We start from the raw sequence: 13,807 nt of genomic DNA on the forward strand, positions 1-13,807 counted from the left end.
ATTCTATGCCAATGTTACCTAATTATTCAAGGACTTGCTTGTACAGACAGCCCAGATAGCAACATTTATTCACGTTTTATTTTTTACGATTGTCATAACTATTCATTAGTAGAATTAGCGTGACGGACAGACTGAGACATTCGCTATTTATTGTTAGGATTATGCATTTATTTACTTAGGTATATTATTTCTCCAAAATATCAGAGAGAATTGTTTCGTTGGCTTTCTTTAGTATATAAGCGCGAAGTTGACATCCTTTATTAAATCCGTTCATGCCCTTTTACATGTCCCGAATATATTTGTATTTACTATTATCTTCAAGTTCATTAATTTTAGTTTTCAAAAAATTTCCTTTCTTTGTTCTAAAATTTTGGAAAGTTCCCGCCTTGTATCGACGAAATTTTGTGTAGTTATTTCTTCGGGTTTTATAGTCAAACTAATTTTGTCTGTTTTCTCTCTTCTGCTAGTTTAGTTCATTCCTGGTCAAACCATGGTTTACTTCTACGTATTTCCGTGAGCCCCAATTTTTCTTTTGCTGAAATTGTAATACTATCTCTAATTTCAACTCAAATATCCTCAACAGTAGTGCATTCCTAACTTTCTAAAATCTATTCAATATTTCAATCTGGTATTCTCCTCTCAGTTGGCCCTCCTCTTGATTATTTCTTTTATTCAACAATAATATCTCTTGTTATCGTTGCTGCCAGGAGTGATCAGTATCAGAGTCAGCTCCTCTGAACGAATGAACATGAATTATGCTAGACTGTCTTCTTCTATCTATTAAAACGTGATAAATTTGATTGTTTTTTTTTTTCATCTGGTAAGGTTCAAGTATATTTATCTAAGTAAGTATATTTTATCTATATTTTTTCGTGACCTTCTCTATCATTGCTAAGGCGTTGCAAACGAGCTTTTGTAACACTCTATATATACAGGGTGTTTCAAATAACACCGACAACGTTTGGGAGGTGATTCCTGACACCAAGATAAGACAAAAATTATAGACCAATCTGGGTGCACAAATGCTTCCTTATGAGTTTTGGGCTGCCGAAAACATGAAAGAATGAACTTTAAAGGTCCATAGCGCCAAAACTATGGAACCTATCGTAGTCGGGTCAAGACCTCACTTAGGAACTACTATGTGGGCTTCAGAATCTTAAAGTATTCACGAAGGAAATTTTATAGAGGGAGTTTGGCTACGTGCATATAATTTGAAGTACTCTTCAACTACCTCTATAAAAATTGTTGCGGAAGTACCAAAGGATTCTGAAATTTGGATATTTGGATAGGGCACATACTAATTTCTAAGTGAAGTCTTGACCCGACTACGGTAAGTTCCATACTTAATGGAGCTATGGACCTTTAAAAGTTCATTTTTTCATATTTTCCGCAGCGTATAACTCCGAAAGGAAGCATTTGTGCACTCAGATTGGTCTATACTTTTTGTCTTATTTTGATGTCAGCAATGACCTCCCAAACGTTGTCGGTGTTGTTTTGAAACACCCTGTATAATATTCTCCTTTGGTGAGAGAAACCTCGGTTTTACTCCCAATGGAGTCGTATGTGGTGCGAACTCAAGTTAAAATCCAGTTGATTTTCACACATAAACTCCATACGGTAATTAAATATTAAATTACCCGGGAATATTCTAATACAATACTTTGTAAAGAGTTTGGTTCAACAAAAATTTCTTTATATGATTACTCTATCTGTTCATATGTTATTCCGAGAGGTAAAATAATCCCAAGAATTAAAATCAATTTTGATCACGATGTAGAGGAACAAATGTTAGGAAACGAATTCTTTGATGGACATGATTCATTTAGGTGATCTAAGATACGAACAATCAAAAGTCGGTTCCTATAGAAATAATTATAGATATTATTCTTGCTTTATGGATTACCCGCAGTGCTGTTGTAATTAGCAGGTTAGTATACTGTTCAGGATGCAAAATACTATTTTGTCCTTGGAATTGAACGCTAAAATAAAACTAAGTGATTTTCTATTCGACTAATCTAAAGAGTTAAATATTTTCTGTCTTCAAATATTAATTCATGTTAAAATGTGCTTCATTTAATTTGAGCTAAAACGATACATTTATGCGTAGATTTGTTAACTTTTAACTTGTTAAGGAGTTACCAAAAGCCAAATCAATCTCGTTCATATGTCGTGTACTATAACACTTCTTGTTATTAAAGAAGCTTATTTTAGCTATCTGTATTAATCTATCTATCTAAATAAATAAAAATTAAAGCTACTCTGTTTGTGACTTTAATAACTCTTGAACCACCCTACCGATTTCTATCAAATTATCTACATAGACCAGGTTCGACTCTGAAATGGTTTTTATCATTTTACTTTCACGGGGATTTTAAGGCTGTATATATATATATATATATATATATATATATATATATATATATATGATTGAAAATGACTGATATTTAGTGCCGAATTCATAGTTTTCGGGGTTACTGAGATGAACAGTGACACTTCTGATGGATTAGGATTAAATTCAAATTCAGTAACATGGGAGATATTAAGATAAATGACCGATATCATAAAGCGCTTCAGTAATAGTAAAATAAAGTCACTGACTAATGGAACATATTACTAATTATTTTTCTTATTTTAATCCAGTGAAGCTGGTAATTGAAGCTAGTATTATTATATAATCGTCTCCAATGTCTGTAATAGCTACTATTGTTTAGACCTGTATATTTCCAAGCAAAACATATTAATCCTTTACGCAGTTCACTTTGATTCCATCAATAATTCAAAATTACGATTAACGGCCCTGTCAAGTTTCCTTTTCATCAGTTAAGAGGTTCCGAATAATAAAAAAAAAAAGTGGTCAGAAAGGCAGACAAGCATTGCTAATTCGCATTTATGTAGATTTATAGCCGGAATATAACAACTGTTTTCATAATGAGACAGATTTAAGTAAATTTCTCAAAGCAGCACTCGTTATACAATATTATTTGAAACACTAGAAAAAGCTATTTATTATGTGGCTATGCAGCCGTGAAAACATGCATTTTTTCCCTCGTTAAATAACAGTGGTACAATGTTCATTAAAGTTCGGTAAACAAATATCAAATCACCAGACGATAGTAGTTAGCCTGTTTTTTTTTTTTTTTATCTTTCGTTCTTTTTCTCCATTTTGTTTTTCCAACGAAACCTAAATTCAGCATTGATGGCAGATAACAAATTGATGTTTCCTCTAATATTCTGGTGAAATTTCCAAATTAACCTTCCAGTGCAGTTACATTCAATGTTCGATTACTCATTTCCGGTCTATCATATCGACGTTCAAGCTGGGGAAAGTTTGCTATGTGAAACTGAAGTGTATGGTATGGGGAGGATTTGTTGCTCAACATGAGTAACCGAAAAACAAAATAATAATAACACCAAAGAAGAAAAAATAACTCGGTTTTCAGTATCGATGTTTTAATTGTTATTTCTGGCAGGCATATGCGACAGACGAGGCAGCCGTGTTGTGTTTCCAATGTGTGATAGTCGTTGGTTTTGTTTTGATTTTTTTATCCTCTTTCTCCTCGTCTTTCTTCCTTTTCTTCCTCCTGTATGCTTTTTCGTGTTGCTGTGAACGTTTGGTCGATTCAATTAAAGTGTCTATACAATGGTATATTCAATGCAATCTGATCGTTGGTTGGCGGTGTGCAATGCATTGACGCATAACCACAAAATGGAGCACCAAGTCTACAAACCTACCTAACGAGTTTTGCAATTCTGTATTTTTTTTTTTCTTAAGAGAAAATGTTATTATTTAACTATGGTTAAATATTGTGGAAAATGAAATGTGGCTGCTTCTCAGCGGTCAGGTTTGTGCTATTTATAGAAGCTCTTGAAACTAATATTCGCTAATATTGAAAGAGGATATATTTAAAAGAAACGCAAGTGGTTAACTGAAACCTCAATGAGATTTTGTTTACAAACGCTAAATTATTTTTTTAACATATCGTTACCTTAATGAAACATAGAATTATTCTTCAGGCCATAGGAACAGACCATGAAATCCTAAAGCATAAAGACTTCCCTTTTCTTGACTTCATTCATCATACAGAGATGATGTAGTCAGCACCACATTCTAGCCTCCTTGACTTCCCAAAGTTACCAGACACTAATTAAAAAAAACTGCGTGAAAAAAACTACCCTGGATCGAGAATAAAACGGAAATAATTTCTTTCTTCCACCGGGATCAAATCCGCTGGCAGGTACCCTCCCTTACCTACAACCCCTCCGTGATCCTAACGTACGATACTAAAGAAAATTTAACAAGCATCAGTGTCATAGTTTACGCAACTTGTAGGAGTTCGGTTTGTCATAGTGTACGAATGTAAAATTTTAAGTTTGAATTTTTTAATGGCTCAACAATGGAAGTTTCATCCCATTATCTGCCTGTCAACAACTCTTTGCATTCTTTTCGCCCCATCTCTCTCTCCATGAAAAAGCTAATATGTACTTGAGAGAAGACAGTAGGTAACACTAAAAACATAATTGAGATCTTGAGTGGGACTATGTAATTTCATACGAAAAGCTAAGCACAAGGCATGATGTTCCAGGATGCGTAATTTCTCATAGTAAGTGGTCGGAGCAAATCAGTGGGGCAACCAGAATTTTATTTCGGGAGAGGTCAAGACTACCTAGTCCAGTAGTCTGCATACGACGTGCTGCACCGTCTGATACGGACAAAATTGAAAGTTTGAATTTTCCTACTACAAGAAATTTAGTAATCTCTATATTTAACATGCTAAAAGGCCTTAAAATAAAAATAATTAATTAACAAATTTCCTATTATTAACGATTACAATTTTTAAAACTTGTACTCTAATTATTATTTTATACATCTTTATTTTTACATGTGATTACGCGCTCTTTACTAATATTCGTTACTCTAAGAAATTAATTTAGGGTTTTTACTGTTTTCTCCTTTCGCAGAGTGCTGTGGCTTAATTCAATATTCATTTGGTACATTGACATATTTTAGATTTATTGATACGTTACAAACTTTGTAATACTACTGAATAAAAAGTACAAAACATACACTTTACAATTTATAACGACGGGCTTTTAAATGTAGCCGTGAACTGATTGAAATTTTCAAACCCTATGACACAGGTGCAGGTGCTTTCCAAGAGCAAACACTTTAATAGCTATGGAAATACAGTTAAATGCTACAATATTATGAACAATATATAAACTGTCAATTTTAATTATTGTTCATGTGCATAACTTTACAAAATTATGTAAGTAAGGTTAAAAATGTATTACCATTTGGCACATAAACCTCGAAAGTTTAACAATTTTATACATATATGGGATCTGCCATAGTCGGGTCAAGACTTTATTTAGGAACTAGTATGTGCCCTATCCAAATATCCATGTTTCAGAATCCTGCGGTACTTCTGGAACAACTTTTATAGAGGTAGTTGGTGAGTACTTCAAATTAGGTATATGCCCATAGCCGAACTACCTCTATAAAAATTGTTGCGTGAGTACCGCAGGATCCGGTAACATGTATTTTTGGATTGTTCATATATTAGTTTTTAAGTGAAGTACCGACCCGACTACGGTAAGTCAAATAGTTTTGGGGCTATGAACCTTTAAAGTTCAATTTTTCATGTTTTCGACAGCCTATAACTCTGAAAGGAAGCATTTGTGCACGTAGGTTGGTCTATAATTTTCGTCTTATATTGGTGTCATCTCCCAAACGTTGTCGGCGTTGTTTTGAAACATCTGGCATATTTCCATACAGCGCTTTCAAAATGTAGAGGATGACTTGACCTGTTAGTTCAATAATGTCTTTTGCTATTAAAGCGTTCTTGTTCAGTTGTAGATTGTAGTTTGTGCGTGGACATGTTATTTCTGTTTTGTAGATTGTAGTTTGTATGTGTACGTGTTATTTCTTTTTTCTCGATTTAAGGAACTTTCAAACGTTAGTATTTTGATTTTAATTATAATGCTTAATCATTCAAATTCATGGTAGTATATTATTACAATGGATAAAGCATTCTTAAAAATTGCTTTTATGTATATACTATGTGACTTGGCAAGTTATGTGTTGATTGGGATTGAGTATTTCAGTTCCAATCGGACGGGGGTTGTAATATGAGTCACTAGAAACTTGATATATATATGAGCCCTCAAAACCTTGATTCTTGACAGGCTCAGGTGCAGGGAAAGGAAACTAAAATATTTAAAAAGAAGTGATCACCAGCCTACTAAGAAAACTTAAACTGAAAGAAAACATAATAAAAATGAAGTTTCTCAAATATTCAGACAAGGAATAATGTGAACCAAATATCACTTCTGGGAAATATGTCTTAGAAACACCAATGAGAGTAAAAATCCCAGTAATGAAGCTTTTTGTCTGTTCTGGGAGATAATGTTCAGCAGATAACCAAGAACTGTGACAGTCAGGTTTTTGCGAAGTGTGTGTACACAATGACTCTGCTGGAAAAATGCATTTGTACCTTTTGCAAATAGATACTACACAGGAAATATTATAAACGTTTTTAAATGTTATCTTGGTGATCCTTTCAATTTATTTGTAATTGTTCTTTCCAGTGGATTTATAATAACTTTCTCAATGGTCTTATAATGAATGAATGGGTTTTGATTGTTTATCACCTCATAATATCCTTCTTTTTATGTTTTGTAATGGATAAAATGTTGCCTTTTTGAATAACCTTGCCACAGTCTTTACTAAACCAATCATTTTATTAATTTTTATTAGTTCATATTACCATCACAAAAACCTTTTTCAAGGAAATAACTTTCCTTAATTTTAATTTTTCCTTTCTTTCTTATCCTAAAGTGGCTCACAATGATTTATATTTTGTCAGTAGTTTCATGAAATATGGTAGTTCAAGTTTTCATTACAACTCAATTTTCTAAATAAAGATCCCTCTTTAACCTACGCTCCTTTGGCATGGGAGATCCAGGTTCGATTGCCGGTGGGAGCTCATGTGGTTCGGATCCCACTTTAAACTGTTGGTCCATGTCTCATATAGCCTCGGTGCTGAAAGAAATGTTAAACTGAAAGTCAAAATAAATCAAAACAATTTTCAATGTATATTGGCACGAAGGGGTCTGTGTCAAATATAAAAGTAGGAGGGGAGAAAATAGAACAAGTGAATAGTTTTCGATATCTGGGTAGTATTCTTAGTAATAACATGAAGTGCGAACGTGAAATAAAAGCAAGAATAGGAATGGCGAAAGCAGCCTTTAGGAAGAAGAAAAGTCTGTTTTGTGGAATCTTTAATAAAGAATTTAGAAAAAGACTCATAAAATGCTTCGTGTGGAGTGTTGTACTGTATGGGGCGGAAACGTGGAGATTACGTAAAGGTGATGAAAAACGACTGAAAGCCTTCAAAATGTGGGTGTGGAGAAGAATGGAAAGAATTAGTTGGGTCGAGCGGAAAACGAATGAGAGAGTGTTAATGGTGGGTGAGAAAAGAACACTTTTAGATATTATTAGGAAGCGGAAGAGAAACTGGTTGGGACATTGCCTAAGAAGAGATTGTATCATAAGGGACGTCCAAGAGGGTATGGTGGCGGGAAAGAGAGGGAGGGGGCGAAGGAGACTATAATTAATGGATGATATAAAAACAGAAAGATCATACACGAAGACGAAGAAGTTAGCGGAGGACCGTGAAGCATGGAAGCTTCTCAGCTGCGGCAAGAGACCTGCCAATAAAGGCAGAATACTTATGATGATTATATATATATATATATATATATATATATATATATATATATATATATATATATATATATGCATGCCTCTATATATATAAAAGTGGAAGCTCGTAATAAAACCTTTACGTCTATCATTTGAAGCTCAAGAGGGGCGATAGCCCGTACAGTCCCGCTTGGAACCATTCATATACGTATATCATGTAACGTATAACGAATGTTTTATGTAGTATGGATTTCCGTTTGGAAATGGAAAAACATTTCGTCTTTCAATCACATTCCTGAATGTACATTGAAAGGAAAATACACTTGTGAGAATGGAAAGTAAGCACACACTCAAGCAAACACCTATGAATTTAAAAAGAAGGCAAAATTCCAATTTCCCCAAGGTGACGTAATGTGTTAAAAATTAATAATTAAAAAATAATACGTTCATTAAGAGTATGCAGCAAACATTATAGCTGCAGCAGAGGTTTCTCATTTCATATCTCATTTCTCCTCCCACTTATACTACCATCAAAATGTATCGTAATATTTTTTCGTCACTCCTTAATATAAAATATCTATGATTAGCTTTTAATTATTTATATTTCCATTAATCAACGTCATATTACCTCAACCAATATCATTTTCTCATTTGCTTGAGCAATTAACCTAATTACATTTTTTCATCTTCACTGAAATTAACCTAAATGTTATAGTTTGGAGAAATCTTTTAGATATTGAGGTTTGCCACTATGCATAAATATAAAAATGCGAAAGCTATTCTTTAAAGTTTTTTTTTTTAATTTATACTTCTATTTAGTTTTCTATGGTGCATCCAAATTCGTTAATAAATCAGTTATTATTATTATTTTCATAAAAATATTGTTTTACCTAGAAAAACCAAAATCAAATAAAAGTTTAAAGATCGCACAAATACTTTCTGCTCTACAGTAAACAATGTTACTATTTATATCTTTATATATAAAATGTATGTGTGTGCGGGTTGCTTTCCAGTGTTACTCTTGAACTCTAGCTACAATTTTAACCAAACTTGGTACATACATTACTTACGAACTGAAAAGAATACTATCTGGGTAAGACCCCTCTACCATACCTAGAAGAGAGTGGGATGGGAGACATAAAAATGATCGAAAACAACCAATATTACTACGTTTGTCAAGTCAAAATCCCCACTTACTAATAATTAAATGAAAAATATACTAATCGTTAGTACTACGTTAGTACTGGTTAGTACTCCAAGCACAATGTTAGTACTCTCACCCATGTAAAGTTATTAGCGATTTAAAATGGCGATATTCACTTGACGTCAAGCCAAAATCGCCACTTTTGTAAATATTGTCTAAAGTTCTTCGTAAGTGCTTCGTTAGTACTGGTTTGTGCTTCGAGCGGAAGGTTAGTACTCTTACCCATGTAAATTTATTAATTAATTAAATTGTCGGTATTCACTTGTGAAGCCAGTATCTCCACTTTTTATAATATTGTCTAAAGTATACAAAAGTAGTGTCAATTGTTAGTGCTTCAAGTAAAATGTTAGTATTCTCACCCAAATGAAGTCATTAAACGAACTGAAGTGACGATTTTGAAATAGTGTTAAGCTAAAATCGTAACTAAGGACATGCTTCTAGCGGGCCAGAGACATTGTTGTTAGAATAATCTCCGTGAAGTAGTCTCGATAGGAACACTAATGATCTCTTCTAGTGCAATCGTTAGTGCTTCTAGATAAACACTACAAATTTTGTTAGTGCTTCATTATCAGTGTGAATATGGTCAATTATAATTCACGAAACTCCCGTAAGAAATACATTTAGAATTTTTCATCGAGTCAAATTTTTGACAATTCAAAAGTACTAATGATCTCTTCCAGTGCAATGGTTAGTGCTTTTTAGAGCACGAACTAACAATACTAGGGCTTCAATAGTTTGGATGCTAGAACCAGAAACCTTTGGTAGAGCTAACTTCACGTTAGCTCCTCCCCAGAAAGAACTAACGACGAAACCTAGTGTAATCGTAAGTGTGTCGCTAGTGCTTCTAGGAAACACCAATAGTTTCGTTAATTCTTCTCTACTTGTGTAGATGTGGACAATTGTATATGACAAACTTCCATAAAATACATGAGGATTTTTTTTTACTGGGTCAAATTGTTGCCAAATTCAAGAAAAAAGCTTTTGGGGTCTAAATTCACGTTAGCTTCTCCCCAGCAAACACCAACGATAATCCTACTGCAATCGATAGTACATCGCTAGACAACAGTAATAGTTTCGTTAGTACTTCTCTATTAGTGTAGTTATGGCAAGTTATATGTCACTAAACTTTCATAAGAAATACATAGGGAAGTTTTCATTTTGTAAAATTCTCGCCAAATTTAAAACACTAATGGTCAATTAATTCTAGTGTAATCGTTAGTGCTTTGTTAGTACGTGCTAGTGCATCAACTCCGAACATTAGTGCTTCTCATTGTGGATGGTTACAGATGGTGATCAGAAAAATGGAAACACCTGAACGAAATTGCAACTTACCAGATTAATATGGTGTCGGACCACCTTTCGCCTTCAGAACAGCCTTGATGCGACGTGGGATGGAGGCATAGAGGTCGTGAATGGTAGCAAGTGGAATTTTACACCATTCCTCGTGCAGGGCATCGGCCAGTTCTGTGAGAGAGGATGGAGGTGGAAATCGTCGCCGGAGTCGTGTTTCCAAGACGAACCACAAATGTTTAATTATGTTGAGATCTGGGGATTGGGCGGGCCAGGGGAGGTGTTGAACTTCATCCCGATGTTCCTCAAACCACGTTGCAACAACGCCAGCTGTGTGAATGGGTGCATTATCATCCTGGAAGATGGCGTCACTGTCCGGGAACAACATCCGGACCATAGGATGCAAGTGGTCTCCTAAAATTGCGACATAATCGTTGGCAGTGATTCGTCCGCTAAGTGTGAACACAGGACCCAATGAAAACCATGATATTGCGGCCCACAGCATCACCGAGCCGCCGCCATGTTTCACAGTTGGGCGGAGACACTGCAGATCATAAGCTTCTTTGGGCGTTTTCTACACATAAACATGGCCCGTGGTTGGGAATAGGGTGAAGGATGACTCATCCGACCATATCACACGTTTCCAGTCCTCAACGGTCCAAGTTGCATGGTCGCGGCACCATTTGCAGCGTGCGAAAGCGTTATGGTCCCTGATGAGCGGTTTGGCCCGTGCAACACGACACCGGAGGTTCATGTCATGTAATTTGCGGCGGACTGTGATTGTCGAAACAGGGTGGGGGAGGTGCTGATTGAGCTCCTCCGTCACTTGCTCCGCAGTGGTACGAGGGTTCTCCGTGACAATGCGCTTTAATACCCGGCGTGACCTGTCAGTCATGATTTTCTTCCTCCCACTGTTCCGCTTCCGCGATATGGTTTTCCCGTGTGTTGTTTAGGCTGTCATCACCTTCGACACTGTCCCACGCGACACACCTAACACAGTAGCCACTGTCGTCACACTCACTCCACATAACCATGCACCAACAATTAGCCCTCTTTGAAAATCTGAGAGGTCTCCCATTTTACACTACCTCCGTCTGCTGCAGCCAATGGGCACTGCTGTTCCACTGCTTCTGACGTAGTATGGAGACCGACCTAACACACCACCACCAGCGGTCCGGCGCTGCGGGCGCCACGACACCACTGCCAACCCATACATCTGACGTGTTGCCAACTACAGGTGTTTCCATTTTTCTGATCACCATCTGGTTATGTGGAAAGGCGCAAGGTGCACCCGCTAAATTTTATCTTCTAGTGTTCATACTGTTGAAGGACTAATGTTAGAAGTTGTGCAATAAAACCAAGTAACGAAGTAGTAACCATTACAATATATGTAGTCACTGTGATTTTAAGTTTGGCGGGAATTTTACAAAATGAAAAATTCCATTATGTCTAAAGTTAACCCCATCCACATCTCAAATACTACTAAAACTTTTCACATGGTTAGTGCTACGTTAGTACACTAAGCACGAACGTTACTGCTATAATAGTTTAGAAGTTATTAAGTAGTAACTGGGCCGGGCTAACTTTAGATTTTCCAACTCATACAATTTTATAGTAATTGTTAATAAAAATGGTACAAACGCCAGCGGTTAGTGCGTTCTTAGAGCCTATAAAACACTAAGTACTAATGTTAATGCTATAATAGTTTAGAAGTTATTAGCGAATAACTCGATTGGATAAATTATTTTTTTTTATCGAATTTTACAATAACTACCCCATAACTAATTTTACAATAACTTGGTAAGATAAACGTCAGATTTTAGTGCATCGTTAGTGCTTCCCGAAACGCCAAGTACCAAGGTTAGGGCTATCATGGTTTAGGTATTATATGTGAATAACTCTCTCGGGACTAAATTTAAATTTATTGAATTTTACAATAATCGTCTCGTAGAGTTGGGATAAACGTCAAAGATTAATGCATCGTTAGTGCTCAAAAACACTAAGCACTAACGCTAGTGCTATCGTAGTTTAGGAGTCATTAATGAATAATTCAGGGATGACTGAATTTAAATTTATCGAATTTTACACTAATTTTTCGAATTTTGCACTGACTTTGATCTATGAAAGCACTCATGTTACTTCTTGGTGTTTTTGGACTCAATAACGATGCACTAATTTTGATGTCTGTTCCATCTTTGAGAGAATCAATTATTGTAAAATTCGATAAATTTAAATTCAGTTCCATCCGAGTTATTCATTAATAACTCCTAAGTTAAGATAACACTACCGTTAGTGCTTAGTACTTTTTGAGCACTAAAGATGCACTAATCTCTGGCGTTTGCACTAATCTTTGAGGGACAATTATTGTAAAATTTGAGAAATTTAAATTTATTCCCACGCAAGTTATTCACTAATATCCCTTACAGTATATCACTAACGATAGTGCTTAATTTTTATAAAGCACGAACAATGCACTAACCACTAATATTTGTCTCGTTTTTGTGACAACTAGTGAAATATTGTGTAAAAATTTAAAAATCTAAAGTTAGCCCCACCCAAGTTATTCATTAATAACTTCTAAACTATTATAACACTAACGTTAGTGCGTAGTATTTTTGGAGCAGTACCGGTGCACTAACCTTCAGTCATTGTTGTATATTTGTGGAAATTTAATGTAAAATTCGATGAATTCAAATTCAGCCATACCCGAATTATTCATTAATAACTCCTAAACTATGATAGCAGTAGCGTTAATGCTTTGTGTTTTATGAAGCACTAACGATGCAATAATTTTTAGCGTTTGTTCTACGTTTGTTGGACAATTATTGTAAAATTCGACGAATTTAAATTTAATCTCGAGTGAGTTATTCACATATAATTCCTAAACTATCATAGCACTAACTTAGTGCTTGGTGTTGCAGGAAGCACTAATGATGCATTAAACCCTGACGTTTATCCTACCTTTGTGGGATAATCATTGTAAATTTCGATAAATTTAAATTTATTTCCAATCGAGTTATTCTCTAATAACTTCTAAACAATTACAGCACTAACTTTAGTGTTTATTGCACTATCGTAGCACTAGTCATGTGAAAATATTTAGTAGCATTTGAGATTTGGATGGGACTAACTTTAGACACGTGGAATTTTTCATTTTGTAAAATTCCTGCCAAATTTAAAAGCACTAATGACCACATATAGTGTAGTGGTTACTACTTTGTTACTGAGATTTATTGCAGAACTTCCTACATTAGACTTTCAACAGTATAGACGCTAGAAGATAAAACTTAGGGGGTGCTAACTACATGGTAGCCCTTTCCCACAAAAACATTCACGATGGGCATTAATATTTGGAGTCTATGCGCTAGCAAGTACTAACGAAGCACTATAAATTACACTATAATTGACTATTAGTCATTTTAAATTTAGCGGTAATTTCATAAAATGAAAAATACCCAATGTATTTCTTATGGGAGTTTCATGACATATAATTGCAAATATCGACATTAACAGAGAAGCACTAACGAAAGTATTAGTGTTTTCTAGAAGCACTAGCTACAAACTATCTATTGCACTAGGTAATCACCCTTAGTGCTTTCTAGAAAGGA

The sequence above is a fragment of the Thermobia domestica genome, chromosome 2, assembly GCF_964235325.1.
Source record: "Thermobia domestica chromosome 2, izTheDome1.hap1.1, whole genome shotgun sequence".
NCBI classification, from domain to species: domain Eukaryota; kingdom Metazoa; phylum Arthropoda; class Insecta; order Zygentoma; family Lepismatidae; genus Thermobia; species Thermobia domestica.